Source organism: Crinia signifera, chromosome 6, assembly GCF_055691185.1.
Source record: "Crinia signifera chromosome 6, ASM5569118v1, whole genome shotgun sequence".
Taxonomy (NCBI): domain Eukaryota; kingdom Metazoa; phylum Chordata; class Amphibia; order Anura; family Myobatrachidae; genus Crinia; species Crinia signifera.
The window spans coordinates 25293406-25308919 of NC_139222.1; the positions used below are offsets into that span (position 1 = coordinate 25293406).

The 15514-nt window shown below is 50.8% G+C and overlaps 1 protein-coding gene across 1 annotated transcript in view; it reads left to right on the forward strand.

Annotated features, from left to right (window-relative positions):
* LOC146009552 (uncharacterized) overlaps nt 1-15514 on the forward strand; it is a 485071-nt gene that overhangs the window by 62509 nt on the left and 407048 nt on the right. The window lies entirely within an intron of this gene.

Consider the following 15514-nt stretch of genomic DNA (forward strand, 5'->3'; position numbering starts at 1 on the left):
TTATTAGGGAGCAGCTTTTGGTGACTTGTTACAAAATCATGTACTTGGGTGTCAAAAATCCAGACTAAATATAGTATAAATGGCACTATAATGGAAACTACGGAGGAAGAGAGGGATCTAGGTGTCACTTTCAGGGGACTTAAAGGCAGGTAGGCAATGTAACAAAGCAATGAAGAAGGCAAGTCAGATGCTTGGTTGCATAGGGAGAGGTATCAGTAGGGTTACCACCCGTCCGGGATTACTCCGGACAGTCCGGTAATTGAGACCGGCATCCGGAGTCCGGATGGGTGGCTTCCCCGGACTATACATAGTCCGGGAATGAACCCCCTGTCCAGCCGGCCCGGCACGCACGCACTGCTGTCCGTCCCTCCACTTGTTATGATGGTGTGCAGCGGCGCCGGGCGGCCATGTTCGTGACAAAGGAGGCAGCGGGGGGTGGCGCAGTGTCATGAGTGACACTGTCAGTCACTCCGCCGCGGCGCTCATTTGGAGGAGGGAGGCGGGATGGACACACACAGACAGTGTGCGTGTCATTGACTCCACCTCCTCCCGAGCTCCTCCGGCGGGTTGCACGTGCTCAGCACTGCGTGAGTCTCAGTCGGAGACACACACACCTCACCTCCAGCTCCGGCACACCGTGGTGAGTGCCTGGTTCTAAATCTGGCTGCCTGCTGTGACTGACCTGTCAGAATAATTACACTGGCACTGTCTGACCTCTGCACTCCGAGTCACAGGTACATTCAGTGCAGTGCTGCTAGATGAAGTTGAAAGTGTGATAAACAGAGGCTGAGCTGGGTATGCTGCTTGAAGTTCAAGGTACTGGCTCTGCTGATAATCCTGCACACTTTCCATTTTGTTTTTTCAATATAAAATCGCAATGTGTGGCATATGTATAATGGGCATCATGGGTTGTGGCATGTCTGTAATGGTCTATGGTCATCTGTGGCATATGTATAATGGTATGTGGCATATCTAATGTGCATCTGTGTGTGGCATTTGTATTATGAGCAACTCTGTGTGAGGCATATGTTTAATGGGCATCACGGTGTGTGGCATATGTTTAATGGGCATCACGGTGTGTGGCATATGTTTAATGGGCATCACGGTGTGTGGCATATGTTTAATGGGCATCACGGTGTGTGACATAACATGTAATGGGCATTATGGCATGTGTTATACTATGTAATGGATGTGTGATGTGTAATCGGCATTACGGTGTCCGTGTTGTCCCTATCTTAGAAAATTGGGTACTCTTTACCTAACACGGCGCCCATCGCGGGCATCGCGGGTACATTTATGCCTGCCCGCGACGCGACCGACGCGATGCCCACGATTTCCCATTGAAACCCATGTTAAACATGGAAATCGCGTCGGTCGCGTCGCGGCCAGCCATAAATGTGCACACGATGGCCGCGACGCGATGCCCCCGATTTGCCATAGGAATCTATGTTAAAAGGCCCGATGGACACGATTTTTATGTCAAATGCCTCAATGCCCGCGATTTCCACATAGGAATCAATGTTAAATGGGCCTTAGAGCCCAAATAGGCACAATTAACCCTTAAATGTCCCCCCAAATTTTTTAACGCCACCCCACGATCCACGCCAACCCAAAGCGTGGCGAGCGCAGCGAGCCCGCGAGGGGCGGCGGTACGCGTCCTCCGACCTTTTCATACCCTACTATCCACGTCGGCGTGGAGTTGAGAATAGAATAGTGTGGCGAGCGCAGCGAGCCACCGAGGCCCGAAGCGTGGCGAGCGCACGCGGATACCTTCACAGTTATACGCGTCCCCTCGCGGGCTTCACAGGTGTCCGTGGCGACGCGGACACCTGTGAAGTCCGCGAGGGGACGCGTTTACCTGTGAAGGTATCCGCGTCCCCTCGCGGGGCTCGCTGCGCTCGCCACGCTTCGGGCCTCGGTGGCTCGCTGCGCTCGCCACACTATTCTATTCTCAACTCCACGCCGACGTGGATAGTAGGGCATGAAAAGGTCGGAGGGCGCGTACCGCCGCCCCTCGCGGGCTCGCTGCGCTCGCCACGCTTCGGGTTGGCGTGGATCGTGGGGTGGCGTTAAAAAATTTGGGGGGACATTTAAGGGTTAATTGTGCCTATTTGGGCTCTAAGGCCCATTTAACATTGTTTACTATGGTAAAATCGGGTCCATTGAGCCATTTAACATGAAAATCGTGTCCATCGGGCCTTTTAACATTAATTCCTATGGCAAATCGTGGGCATCGCGTCGTGGCCATCGTGTGCACATTTATGGCCGGCCGCGACGCGACCGACACGATTTCCATGTTTAACATGGTTTTCAATGGGAAATCGTGAGCATCGCGTCGCGTCCGGGCACCTTTAGCCCGCACACGACGCGACCGACGCGATTTTTTACCTCACGATGCCCACGATCAAGATCGTGGGCGCCGTGCTAGGTAAAGAGTACCGAAAATTGAGTCCTGGCATAACAAGTAATAAGCATAATGTGTAATGGGCATCATGGTGTGTGGCATAATATGTAATGGGCATTATGGCATGTGGTATGCTATGGCATTTTGTATACTATGTAATGGGTGTGTGACGTGTAATCGGCATTACGTTGAAATTTTTTGGTGCGCGCCTGCGGCGCGCACTTTCTTTCTTGATCCTCCTCATAAAGAACCTTTTCAGTCCTGGCATATCATGTCATGGGCATTGCGGTGTATGGCGTAACATGTAATGGGCATCACAGTGTGCCATAACGTTTAATGGGCATTACTGTGTATGATGTAACATGTAACTAGCATTATGGTATGCAAAATCAAGAATGAGATTGAAGCAAAGGTTAAAAAAATATCAACATAAGGCGGGTCAAAGGGTGGAGCTGGGGGTGGGACAGGGGCGGGGCAGTGGGTGGGCTGGGTGTGTGTCAAGGGGCGGGCCACTGTCCGGGAATCTCTCAACAAAAAGGTGGTAACCCTAGGTATCAGCAGTAGAAAGAAAGAAGTAATAATGCCGCTGTATAGGTCATTGGTACGACCTCACCTAGAGTATTGTGTTCAGTTCTGGAGGCCATATCTTCAGAAGGATATAAATACATGGTACTCTTTACTTAGTGCGGCGCCCGTCGCGGGCATCGCGGGTACATTAATGTATGGCCGCGACGCGACCGACGCGATGCCCGCGATTTCCCATTGAAACCAATGTTAAACAGGGAAATCGTGTCGGTCGCGTCGCGGCCGCACATAAATGCACCCGCGATGCCCGCGACGCGATGCTCACGATTTCCCATAGGGAACAATGTTAAAAGTCGCGATTGACCCGATTTTAGTGTTAAATGGCTCAATCAACCCGATTTGGCCATAGGAATCAATGTTAAATGGGCCACAGAGCCCATTAACCCTTAAATGTCCCCCCAAATTTTTAACGCCACCCCACGATCCACGCCAACCCGAAGCGTGGCGAGCGCAGCGAGCCCGCGAGGGGCGGCGGTACGCGTCCTCCGACCTTTTCATGCCCTACTATCCACGTCGGCGTGGTGTGAGAATATAATAGTGTGGCGAGCGCAGCGAGGCGAGCGCACCGAGCCCCGCGAGGGGACGCGGATACCTTCACAGTTATACGCGTCCCCTTGCGGGCTTCACAGGTGTCCGTGGCGACCCGGACACCTGTGAAGCCCGCGAGGGGACGCGTCTACCTGTGAAGGTATCCGCGTCCCCTCGCGGGGCTCGCTGCGCTCGCCACGCTTCGGGCTCGGTGGCTCGCTGCGCTCGCCACACTATTCTATTCTCACACCACGCCGACGTGGATAGTAGGGCATGAAAAGGTTGGAGGACGCGTACCGCCGCCCCTCGCGGGCTCGCTGCGCTCGCCACGCTTCGGGTTGGCGTGGATCGTGGGGTGGCGTTAAAAATTTGGGGGGACATTTAACGGTTCATTGGCCCTATTTGGGCTGTGTGGCCCATTTTACATTGATTTATATGCCAAAATCGGGTCCATTGAGGCATTTAAGTGTAAAATCGCGGTCAATCAGGCTTTTTAACATTGTTCCCTATGGGAAAATCGCGGTGATCGCGGGCATCGCGACCATCCAATTTTACCCGCGATGCCCGCGATTACCGCGATCACCGCGATTTTTACCCGCGATGACCACGATTTTGATCGGCGGCGCCGTTCTAGGTAAAGAGTACCAAATACATTAGAGACTGTACAAAGAAGGGCAACTAAAATGGTGCATGGCCTACATCACAAAACGTACCAGGAAAGACTAAAAGATCTTAATTTGTATAGTTTAGAGCAGAGAAGGGAAAGGGGGGACATGAGAGAGGGTTTTAACAAGGTACAGGTTTGAGACATTCTTCACAGGAAGAGGAGCAACAGAACACGGGGACATGCACTGAAACTACAGGTAGGAAGATTCAGGGGAAATTTGAGGAATAATACTGGGTTGCCGAGTCTCCCGAAAATCGGGTCCCCCTCCCGGCCCCCCGGAAGGGTGGGCAACCCTCCCGGATTCAGGGGGGACCCCCGCTGTCCACCCAGATCGCGGCATTAAAGTGCCTCAATCCTCGGGTCTCAGAGGAGGGGGAGGAGCTAAAATGACATGCAGTGACTGAGTACATTGTATATATGTGATTATCCTGGGGATACAGAGGACGGGGACATCTCTCTGGGGTATCTCTGTTACTGGCCCCATCTGTAGGAGACACGCAGTGACTGAGGACATGGTATATATGTGATTATCACTACGTGTCTCCTACAGATGGGCCCAGTAACAGGAATACCCCAGAGAGATGTCCCCGTCTTCTGTATTCCCAGGATAATCACATATATATCATGTCCTCAGTCACTGTGTGTCTCCTACAGATGGGCCCAGTAACAGAGATACCCCAGAGAGATATCCCCGTCCTCTGTATTCCCAGGATAATCACATATATACCATGTCCTCAGTCACTGCGTGTCTCCTACAGATGGGCCCCAGAGAGATGTCCCCGTCCTCTGTATTCCCAGGATAGTCACATATATACCATGTCCTCAGTCACTGCGTGTCTCCTACAGATGGGCCCAGTAACAGAGATACCCCAGAGAGATGTCCCCGTCCTTTGTATTCCCAGGATAATCACATATATACCATGTCCTCAGTCACTGCGTGTCTCCTACAGATGGTCCCAGTAACAGAGATACCCCAGAGAGATGTCCCCGTCCTCTGTATTCCCAGGATAATCACATATATACCATGTCCTCAGTCACTGCGTGTCTCCTACAGATGGGCCCAGTAACAGAGATATCCCAGAGAGATGTCCCCGTCCTCTGTATTCCCAGGATAATCACATATATACCATGTCCTCAGTCACTGCCTGTCTCCTACAGATGGGCCCAGTAACAGAGATACCCCAGAGAGATGTCCCTGTCCTCTGTATTCCCAGGATAATCACATATATACCATGTCCTCAGTCACTGCGTGTCTCCTACAGATGGAGCCAGTAACAGAGATACCCCAGAGAGATGTCCCCGTCCTCTGTATTCCCAGGATAATCACATATATACCATGTCCTCAGTCACTGCGTGTCTCCTACAGATGGGCCCAGTAACAGAGATATCCCAGAGAGATGTCCCCGTCCTCTGTATTCCCAGGATAATCACATATATACCATGTCCTCAGTCACTGCGTGTCTCCTACAGATGGGCCCAGTAACAGGAATACCCCAGAGAGATGTCCCCGTCTTCTGTATTCCCAGGATAATCACATATATACCATGTCCTCAGTCACTGTGTGTCTCCTACAGATGGGCCCAGTAACAGAGATACCCCAGAGAGATGCCCCCGTCCTCTGTATTCCCAGGATAATCACATATATACCATGTCCTCAGTCACTGTGTGTCTCCTACAGATGGGCCCAGTAACAGAGATACCCCAGAGAGATGTCCTCGTCCTCTGTATTCCCAGGAAATCACATATATACCATGTCCTCAGTCACTGCGTGTCTCCTACAGATGGGCCCAGTAACAGAGCTACCCCAGAGAGATGTCCCCGACCTCTGTATTCCCAGGATAATCACATATATACAATGTCCTCAGTCACTGCGTGTCTCCTACAGATGGGCCCAGTAACAGGAATACCCCAGAGAGATGTCCCCGTCCTCTGTATTCCCAGGATAATCACATATATACCATGTCCTCAGTCACTGCGTGTCTCCTACAGATGGGCCAGTAACAGAGATACCCCAGAGAGATGTACTTGTCCTCTGTATTCCCAGGATAATCACATATATACCATGTCCTCAGTCACTGCGTGTCTCCTACAGATGGGCTCAGTAACAGAGATCCCATAGAGATGTCCCCGTCCTCTGTATTCCCAGGATAATCACATATATACCATGTCCTCAGTCACTGCGTGTCTCCTACAGATGGGCCCAGTAACAGAGCTACCCCAGAGAGATGTCCCCGTCCTCTGTATTCCCAGGATAATCACATATATACATGTCCTCAGTCACTGTGTGTCTCCTACAGATGGGCGCAGTAACAGGAATACCCCAGAGAGATGTCCCCGTCCTCTGCATTCCCAGGATAATCACATGTATACCATGTCCTCATTCACTGTGTGTCTCCTGCAGATGGGCCCAGTAACAGAGATACCCCAGAGAGATGTCCCCGTCCTCTGTATTCCCAGGATAATCACATATATACCATGTCATCAGTCACTGCGTGTCTCCTACAGATGGGCCCAGTAACAGAGATACCCCAGAGAGATGTCCCCGTCCTCTGTATTCCCAGGATAATCACATATATACCATGTCCTCAGTCACTGCCTGTCTCCTACAGATGGGCCCAGTAACAGAGATACCCCAGAGAGATGTCCCTGTCCTCTGTATTCCCAGGATAATCACATATATACCATGTCCTCAGTCACTGCGTGTCTCCTACAGATGGAGCCAGTAACAGAGATACCCCAGAGAGATGTCCCCGTCCTCTGTATTCCCAGGATAATCACATATATATAATGTCCTCAGTCACTGCGTGTCTCCTACAGATGGGCCCAGTAACAGAGATACCCCAGAGAGATGTCCCTGTCCTCTCTATTCCCAGGATAATCACATATATATATAATGTCCTCAGTCACTGTGTGTCTCCTACAGATGGGCCCAGTAAGAGGGATACCCCAGAGAGATGTCCCCGTACTCTGTATTCCCAGGATAATCACATATATACCATGTCCTCAGTCACTGTGTGTCTCCTACAGATGGGCCCAGTAACAGAGATACCCCAGAGAGATGTCCCTGTCCTCTGTATTCCCAGGATAATTACATATATATAATGTCCTCAGTCACTGTGTGTCTCCTACAGATGGGCCCAGTAAGAGGGATACCCCAGAGAGATGTCCCCGTACTCTGTATTCCCAGGATACACACATATATACCATGTCCTCAGTCACTGCGTGTCTCCTACAGATGGGCCCAGTAACAGAGATACCCCAGAGAGATGTCCCCGTACTCTGTATTCCCAGGATAATCACATATATACCATGTCCTCAGTCACTGTGTGTCTCCTACAGATGGGCCCAGTAACAGAGATACCCCAGAGAGATGTCCCCGTACTCTGTATTCCCAGGATAATCACATATATACCATGTCCTCAGTCACTGCATGTCTCCTACAGATGGGCCCAGTAACAGAGATACGCCAGAGAGATGTCCCCGTCCTCTGTATTCCCAGGATAATCACATATATACCATGTCCTCAGTCACTGCGTGTCTCCTACAGATGGGCCCAGTAACAGAGATACCCCAGAGAGATGTCCCCGTCCTCTGTATTCCCAGGATAATCACATATATACCATGTCCTCAGTCACTGCGTGTCTCCTACAGATGGGCCCAGTAACAGGAATACCCCAGAGAGATGTCCCCGTCCTCTGTATTCCCAGGATAATCACATATATACAATGTCCTCAGTCACTGCGTGTCTCCTACAGATGGGCCCAGTAACAGAGATACCCCAGAGAGATGTCCCCGTCCTCTGTATTCCCAGGATAATCACATATATACCATGTCCTCAGTCACTGTGTGTCTCCTATAGATGGGCCGAGTAACAGAGATACCCCAGAGAGATGTCCCAGTCCTCTGTATTCCCAGGATAATCACATATATACCATGTCCTCAGTCACTGTGTGTCTCCTACAGACGGGCCCAGTAACAGAGATACCCCAGAGAGATGTCCCCGTCCTCTGTATTCCCAGGATAATCACATATATACCATGTCCTCAGTCACTGCGTGTCTCCTACAGATGGGCCCAGTAACAGGAATACCCCAGAGAGATGTCCCCGTCCTCTGTATTCCCAGGATAATCACATATATACCATGTCCTCAGTCACTGTGTGTCTCCTACAGATGGGCCCAGTAACAGAGATACCCCAGAGAGATGTCCCCGTCCTCTGTATTCCCAGGATAATCACATATATACCATGTCCTCAGTCACTGTGTGTCTCCTACAGATGGGCCCAGTAACAGAGATACCCCAGAGAGATGTCCCTGTCCTCTGTATTCCCAGGATAATCACATATATACCATGTCCTCAGTCACTTCGTGTCTCCTACAGATGGGCCCAGTAACAGAGATACCCCAGAGAGATGTCCCCGTCCTCTGTATTCCCAGGATAATCACATATATACCATGTCCTCAGTCACTGCGTGTCTCCTACAGATGGCCCAGTAACAGAGATACCCCAGAGAGATGTCCTGTCCTCTGTATTCCCAGGATAATCACATATATACCACGTCCTCAGTCACTGTGTGTCTCCTACAGATGTGCCCAGTAACAGAGATACCCCAGAGAGATGTCCCCGTCCTCTGTATTCCCAGGATAATCACATATATACCATGTGCTCAGTCACTGTGTGTCTCCTACAGATGGGCCCAGTAACAGAGATACCCCAGAGAGATGTCCCCGTCCTCTGTATTCCCAGGATAATCACATATATACCATGTCCTCAGTCACTGCGTGTATCCTACAGATGGGCCCAGTAACAGAGATACCCCAGAGAGATGTCCCCGTCCTCTGTATTCCCAGGATAATCACATATATACCATGTCCTCAGTCACTGCGTGTCTCCTACAGATGGGCCCAGTAACAGGAATACCCCAGAGAGATGTCCCCGTCCTCTGTATTCCCAGGATAATCACATATATACCATGTCCTCAGTCACTGCGTGTCTCCTACAGATGGGCCCAGTAACAGAGATACCCCAGAGAGATGTCCCCGTCCTCTGTATTCCCAGGATAATCACATATATACCATGTCCTCAGTCACTGTGTGTCTCCTACAGATGGGCCCAGTAACAGAGATACCCCAGAGAGATGTCCCCGTCCTCTGTATTCCCAGGATAATCACATATATACCATGTCCTCAGTCACTGTGTGTCTCCTACAGATGGGCCCAGTAACAGAGATACCCCAGAGAGATGTCCCCGTCCTCTGTATTCCCAGGATAATCACATATATACCATGTCCTCAGTCACTGCGTGTCTCCTACAGATGGGCCCAGTAACAGGAATACCCCAGAGAGATGTCCCTGTCCTCTGTATTCCCAGGATAATCACATATATACAATGTCCTCAGTCACTGTGTGTCTCCTACAGATGGGTCCAGTAACAGAGATACCCCAGAGAGATGTCCCCGTCCTCTGTATTCCCAGGATAATCACATATATACCATGTCCTCAGTCACTGTGTATCTCCTACAGATGGGCCCAGTAACAGGAATACCCCAGAGAGATGTCCCCGTCTTCTGTATTCCCAGGATAATCACATATATACCATGTCCTCAGTCACTGTGTGTCTCCTACAGATGGGCCCAGTAACAGAGATACCCCAGAGAGATGCCCCCGTCCTCTGTATTCCCAGGATAATCACATATATACCATGTCCTCAGTCACTGTGTGTCTCCTACAGATGGGCCCAGTAACTGAGATACCCCAGAGAGATGTCCTCGTCCTCTGTATTCCCAGGATAATCACATATATACCATGTCCTCAGTCACTGCGTGTCTCCTACAGATGGGCCCAGTAACAGAGCTACCCCAGAGAGATGTCCCCGACCTCTGTATTCCCAGGATAATCACATATATACAATGTCCTCAGTCACTGCGTGTCTCCTACAGATGGGCCCAGTAACAGGAATACCCCAGAGAGATGTCCCCGTCCTCTGTATTCCCAGGATAATCACATATATACAATGTCCTCAGTCACTGCGTGTCTCCTACAGATGGGCCCAGTAACAGAGATACCCCAGAGAGATGTCCCCATCCTCTGTATTCCCAGGATAATCACATATATACCATGTCCTCAGTCACTGTGTGTCTCCTATAGATGGGCCGAGTAACAGAGATACCCCAGAGAGATGTCCCAGTCCTCTGTATTCCCAGGATAATCACATATATACCATGTCCTCAGTCACTGTGTGTCTCCTACAGACGGGCCCAGTAACAGAGATACCCCAGAGAGATGTCCCCGTCCTCTGTATTCCCAGGATAATCACATATATACCATGTCCTCAGTCACGGCGTGTCTCCTACAGATGGGCCCAGTAACAGGAATACCCCAGAGAGATGTCCCCGTCCTCTGTATTCCCAGGATAATCACATATATACCATGTCCTCAGTCACTGTGTGTCTCCTACAGATGGGCCCAGTAACAGAGATACCCCAGAGAGATGTCCCCGTCCTCTGTATTCCCAGGATAATCACATATATACCATGTCCTCAGTCACTGTGTGTCTCCTACAGATGGGCCCAGTAACAGAGATACCCCAGAGAGATGTCCCTGTCCTCTGTATTCCCAGGATAATCACATATATACCATGTCCTCAGTCACTGCGTGTCTCCTACAGATGGGCCCAGTAACAGAGATACCCCAGAGAGATGTCCCCGTCCTCTGTATTCCCAGGATAATCACATATATACCATGTCCTCAGTCACTGCGTGTCTCCTACAGATGGCCCAGTAACAGAGATACCCCAGAGAGATGTCCTGTCCTCTGTATTCCCAGGATAATCACATATATACCATGTCCTCAGTCACTGTGTGTCTCCTACAGATGGGCCCAGTAACAGAGATACCCCAGAGAGATGTCCCCGTCCTCTGTATTCCCAGGATAATCACATATATACCATGTGCTCAGTCACTGTGTGTCTCCTACAGATGGGCCCAGTAACAGAGATACCCCAGAGAGATGTCCCCGTCCTCTGTATTCCCAGGATAATCACATATATACCATGTCCTCAGTCACTGCGTGTATCCTACAGATGGGCCCAGTAACAGAGATACCCCAGAGAGATGTCCCCGTCCTCTGTATTCCCAGGATAATCACATATATACCATGTCCTCAGTCACTGCGTGTCTCCTACAGATGGGCCCAGTAACAGGAAAACCCCAGAGAGATGTCCCTGTCCTCTGTATTCCCAGGATAATCACATATATACCATGTCCTCAGTCACTGCGTGTCTCCTACAGATGGGCCCAGTAACAGGAAAACCCCAGAGAGATGTCCCCGTCCTCTGTATTCCCAGGATAATCACATATATACCATGTCCTCAGTCACTGCGTGTCTCCTACAGATGGGCCCAGTAACAGAGATACCCCAGAGAGATGTCCCCGTCCTCTGTATTCCCAGGATAATCACATATATACCATGTCCTCAGTCACTGTGTGTCTCCTACAGATGGGCCCAGTAACAGAGATACCCCAGAGAGATGTCCCCGTCCTCTGTATTCCCAGGATAATCACATATATACCATGTCCTCAGTCACTGTGTGTCTCCTACAGATGGGCCCAGTAACAGAGATACCCCAGAGAGATGTCCCCGTCCTCTGTATTCCCAGGATAATCACATATATACAATGTCCTCAGTCACTGTGTGTCTCCTACAGATGGGCCCAGTAACAGAGATACCCCAGAGAGATGTCCCCGTCCTCTGTATTCCCAGGATAATTACATATATACCATGTCCTCAGTCACTGTGTATCTCCTACAGATGGGCCCAGTAACAGGAATACCCCAGAGAGATGTCCCCGTCTTCTGTATTCCCAGGATAATCACATATATACCATGTCCTCAGTCACTGTGTGTCTCCTACAGATGGGCCCAGTAACAGAGATACCCCAGAGAGATGTCCCCGTCCTCTGTATTCCCAGGATAATCACATATATACCATGTCCTCAGTCACTGTGTGTCTCCTACAGATGGGCCCAGTAACAGGAATACCCCAGAGAGATGTCCCCGTCCTCTGCATTCCCAGGATAATCACATATATACCATGTCCTCATTCACTGTGTGTCTCCTGCAGATGGGCCCAGTAACAGAGATACCCCAGAGAGATGTCCCCGTCCTCTGTATTCCCAGGATAATCACATATATACCATGTCATCAGTCACTGCGTGTCTCCTACAGATGGGCCCAGTAACAGAGATACCCCAGAGAGATGTCCCCGTCCTCTGTATTCCCAGGATAATCACATATATACCATGTCCTCAGTCACTGCCTGTCTCCTACAGATGGGCCCAGTAACAGAGATACCCCAGAGAGATGTCCCCGTCCTCTGTATTCCCAGGATAATCACATATATACCATGTCCTCAGTCACTGCGTGTCTCCTACAGATGGAGCCAGTAACAGAGATACCCCAGAGAGATGTCCCCGTCCTCTGTATTCCCAGGATAATCACATATATACAATGTCCTCAGTCACTGTGTGTCTCCTACAGATGGGCCCAGTAACAGAGATACCCCAGAGAGATGTCCCTGTCCTCTGTATTCCCAGGATAATCACATATATATAATGTCCTCAGTCACTGTGTGTCTCCTACAGATGGGCCCAGTAACAGAGATACCCCAGAGAGATGTCCCCGTCCTCTGTATTCCCAGGATAATCACATATATACAATGTCCTCAGTCACTGCGTTTCTCCTACAGATGGGCCCAGTAACAGAGATACCCCAGAGAGATATCCCCGTCCTCTGTATTCCCAGGATAATCACATATATACCATGTCCTCAGTCACTGTGTGTCTCCTACAGATGGGCCCAGTAACAGAGATACCCCAGAGAGATATCCCCGTCCTCTGTATTCCCAGGATAATCACATATATACAATGTCCTCAGTCACTGCGTTTCTCCTACAGATGGGCCCAGTAACAGAGATACCCCAGAGAGATGTCCCCGTCCTCTGTGTTCCCAGGATAATCACATATATACCATGTCCTCAGTCACTGCGTGTCTCCTACAGATGGGCCCAGTAACATAGATACCCCAGAGAGATGTCCCCGTCCTCTGTATTCACAGGATAATCACATATACAGGGCCGGTGCAAGGCAGCTAGGCATCCTAGGCAAACCTACAGGACACCGCCCCCCCTGCCCCCGCCCTACACTACATGTCACACTGCAGGTAAATAAACCAGTCGCAGCAGCAACTTCAGCATGGAGTTGAGCAGCATGTGAGGAGGACAGCATCACTCATCCATGCCACTCTAAAGCAGCGCTGGCTGCGTGAATGTGTGCCACTGCATTATATAGCCAGTCCCTGGGTGCGCAGTGCTGGTGCTGCACATGCTCTGTTACTGAACAGGCAGTCTGTGGCGCAGCTACATTATTAAGTCCTTCTAGCACTGGTGGCCAGGCAAGATAATGCAGGGAGAAAGGCACTCACTAGTGAGGCCACGTGCAGGGGTGGATTAGGGACTAAAAGTAGCCCTGGAAATTTTTTGGAAGTAGCCTCATGTGGGCGGCACAAAATCAACAATGGGTGGAGCGGGAAGAGTGGCTTTTCACTAACATGTCATAGTAGCAGTGATCAAAGTGGAAATTTTGAGGTGGGACTATGGAAAAGTAAAGGCTGTAATTATTACCCACCAGAAAACAGGGTGAGGCGACTCAAAAGGAGGCATATCCTGTACCACCCTATATACCCCTCATATGCATTATGCATCACAATAGAAGGACCCCTTAGCCTAACCCCCCTTATCTAATACTAGTGCCTCATTACACATTATGCCACACAGTAGGAGCCAAACATCACATTACGCAGGAGAGTAGGAGCCACAAAATCACATTACGTCACACAGTAGGACACAAAAAATACATTACGCTGCACATTTGGAGCCACAAATCACATTACCCCGCAAAGTAGGGGCCAGAAATCACATTACGCCGCACAGTAGGGGCCAGAAATCACATTACGCCGCACAGTAGGGGCCAGAAATCACATTACGCCGCACAGTAGGGACTAGATATCACATTAAGTCCCACAGTAGAAGCAAAAAATCTGTGGAAGAAGTTAACATTAGGCTGAGGCGGGGAAGGTGACAGCTAAGCTGCTGTGGGGAAGGTGACGGCTAAGCTGCGGCAGGGAAGGTAACGGATAAGCTGCGGTGGGGATGGTGGCGGCTATGTGTCAGGGAAAGTTACCATTAGGCTGTGCCAGGGGAGGGTATGGCTAGGCTGTGACAGTTAAGGTGATGGCTAGGCTGCAGCATGGGAGGTGATGGTTAGGCTGTGGTATGGGGGATATAGTTAGGCTGCACACTCCCTGCTATGTTCCATCTGTGCAGTTACAGGGATGCTTCTGTGAAACAGCCGGCTAACTTTTAAATAACCCCATCCCCGATGTGTACGCCACTGACCCCTCCATCCTCAGTGGCCAGGGAGAGCGGGTGCGGCATGGCCGGCTTTAAGGGAATTGGTCACTGTCAGCAGGAGGAGTCAGGGATGCGGGCGCTTTCCAGCATCCCTGATTTACATGTACTGTACCAGACATGTGCATTTTTTAAGAACGCTCCCTGCAGATCCCGCGGCACTGGCTCCTCCAAGCCACTGCGGGGTCTGCCGCATTGGAGTTACGCCAATGGCGTAGGGGAAGCCGGGTAGCAGTGGGCGCACATAGAAATGTATGGACAGTCAGTGATTGGCTGAGAGCTCTCTCAGTCAGAGAGCTCTCAGCCAATCACTGGCTGTCCATTCATTTCTATGTGCAGTGCAGGCAGCATGATGCCAAACATTATACTGTGCACACAGGCAGCTGGTCCCCACCAGCAGCTGCCTACAGACACTGATTATTTATTATAAATTGTACAACAGTACAGGCAGCAGCCAGGAAGCTGGACGGTAGCTGGGAGGACGGGTGGGGGGAGGGGGTGCGAGCGGCGGCTCCGCCACCCGCCCGGCTATTGACAAGTGTGGACAGTGTGAAGTGTCCAGTAGCGCACCGGGGAGAGGGGGGCTGTGGCGCCAGATTGCTGCTGACTAGCTGGCGGGGGCTGGGGCGGCCGCCGCCCGCCCACTGACGAAGATGGCCGCTGGCTGCTGTGCTGACGACCGGCAGCCAGGGATGGGGTCGGGACTGTCTGCTGTCAGGCAGCCAGCAATTCTAATACAACGGGCGGGCTCCAGCGGGGGGTAGGGGGAATAAATCACTCACTGTATGCTGCCTGTGGCTCTCTGCAGTTGGATCGCTGCAGCTTCCTCCTTCCAGTTCCTTCTTCCGGCTGGCTCTCCTCTGCGGTA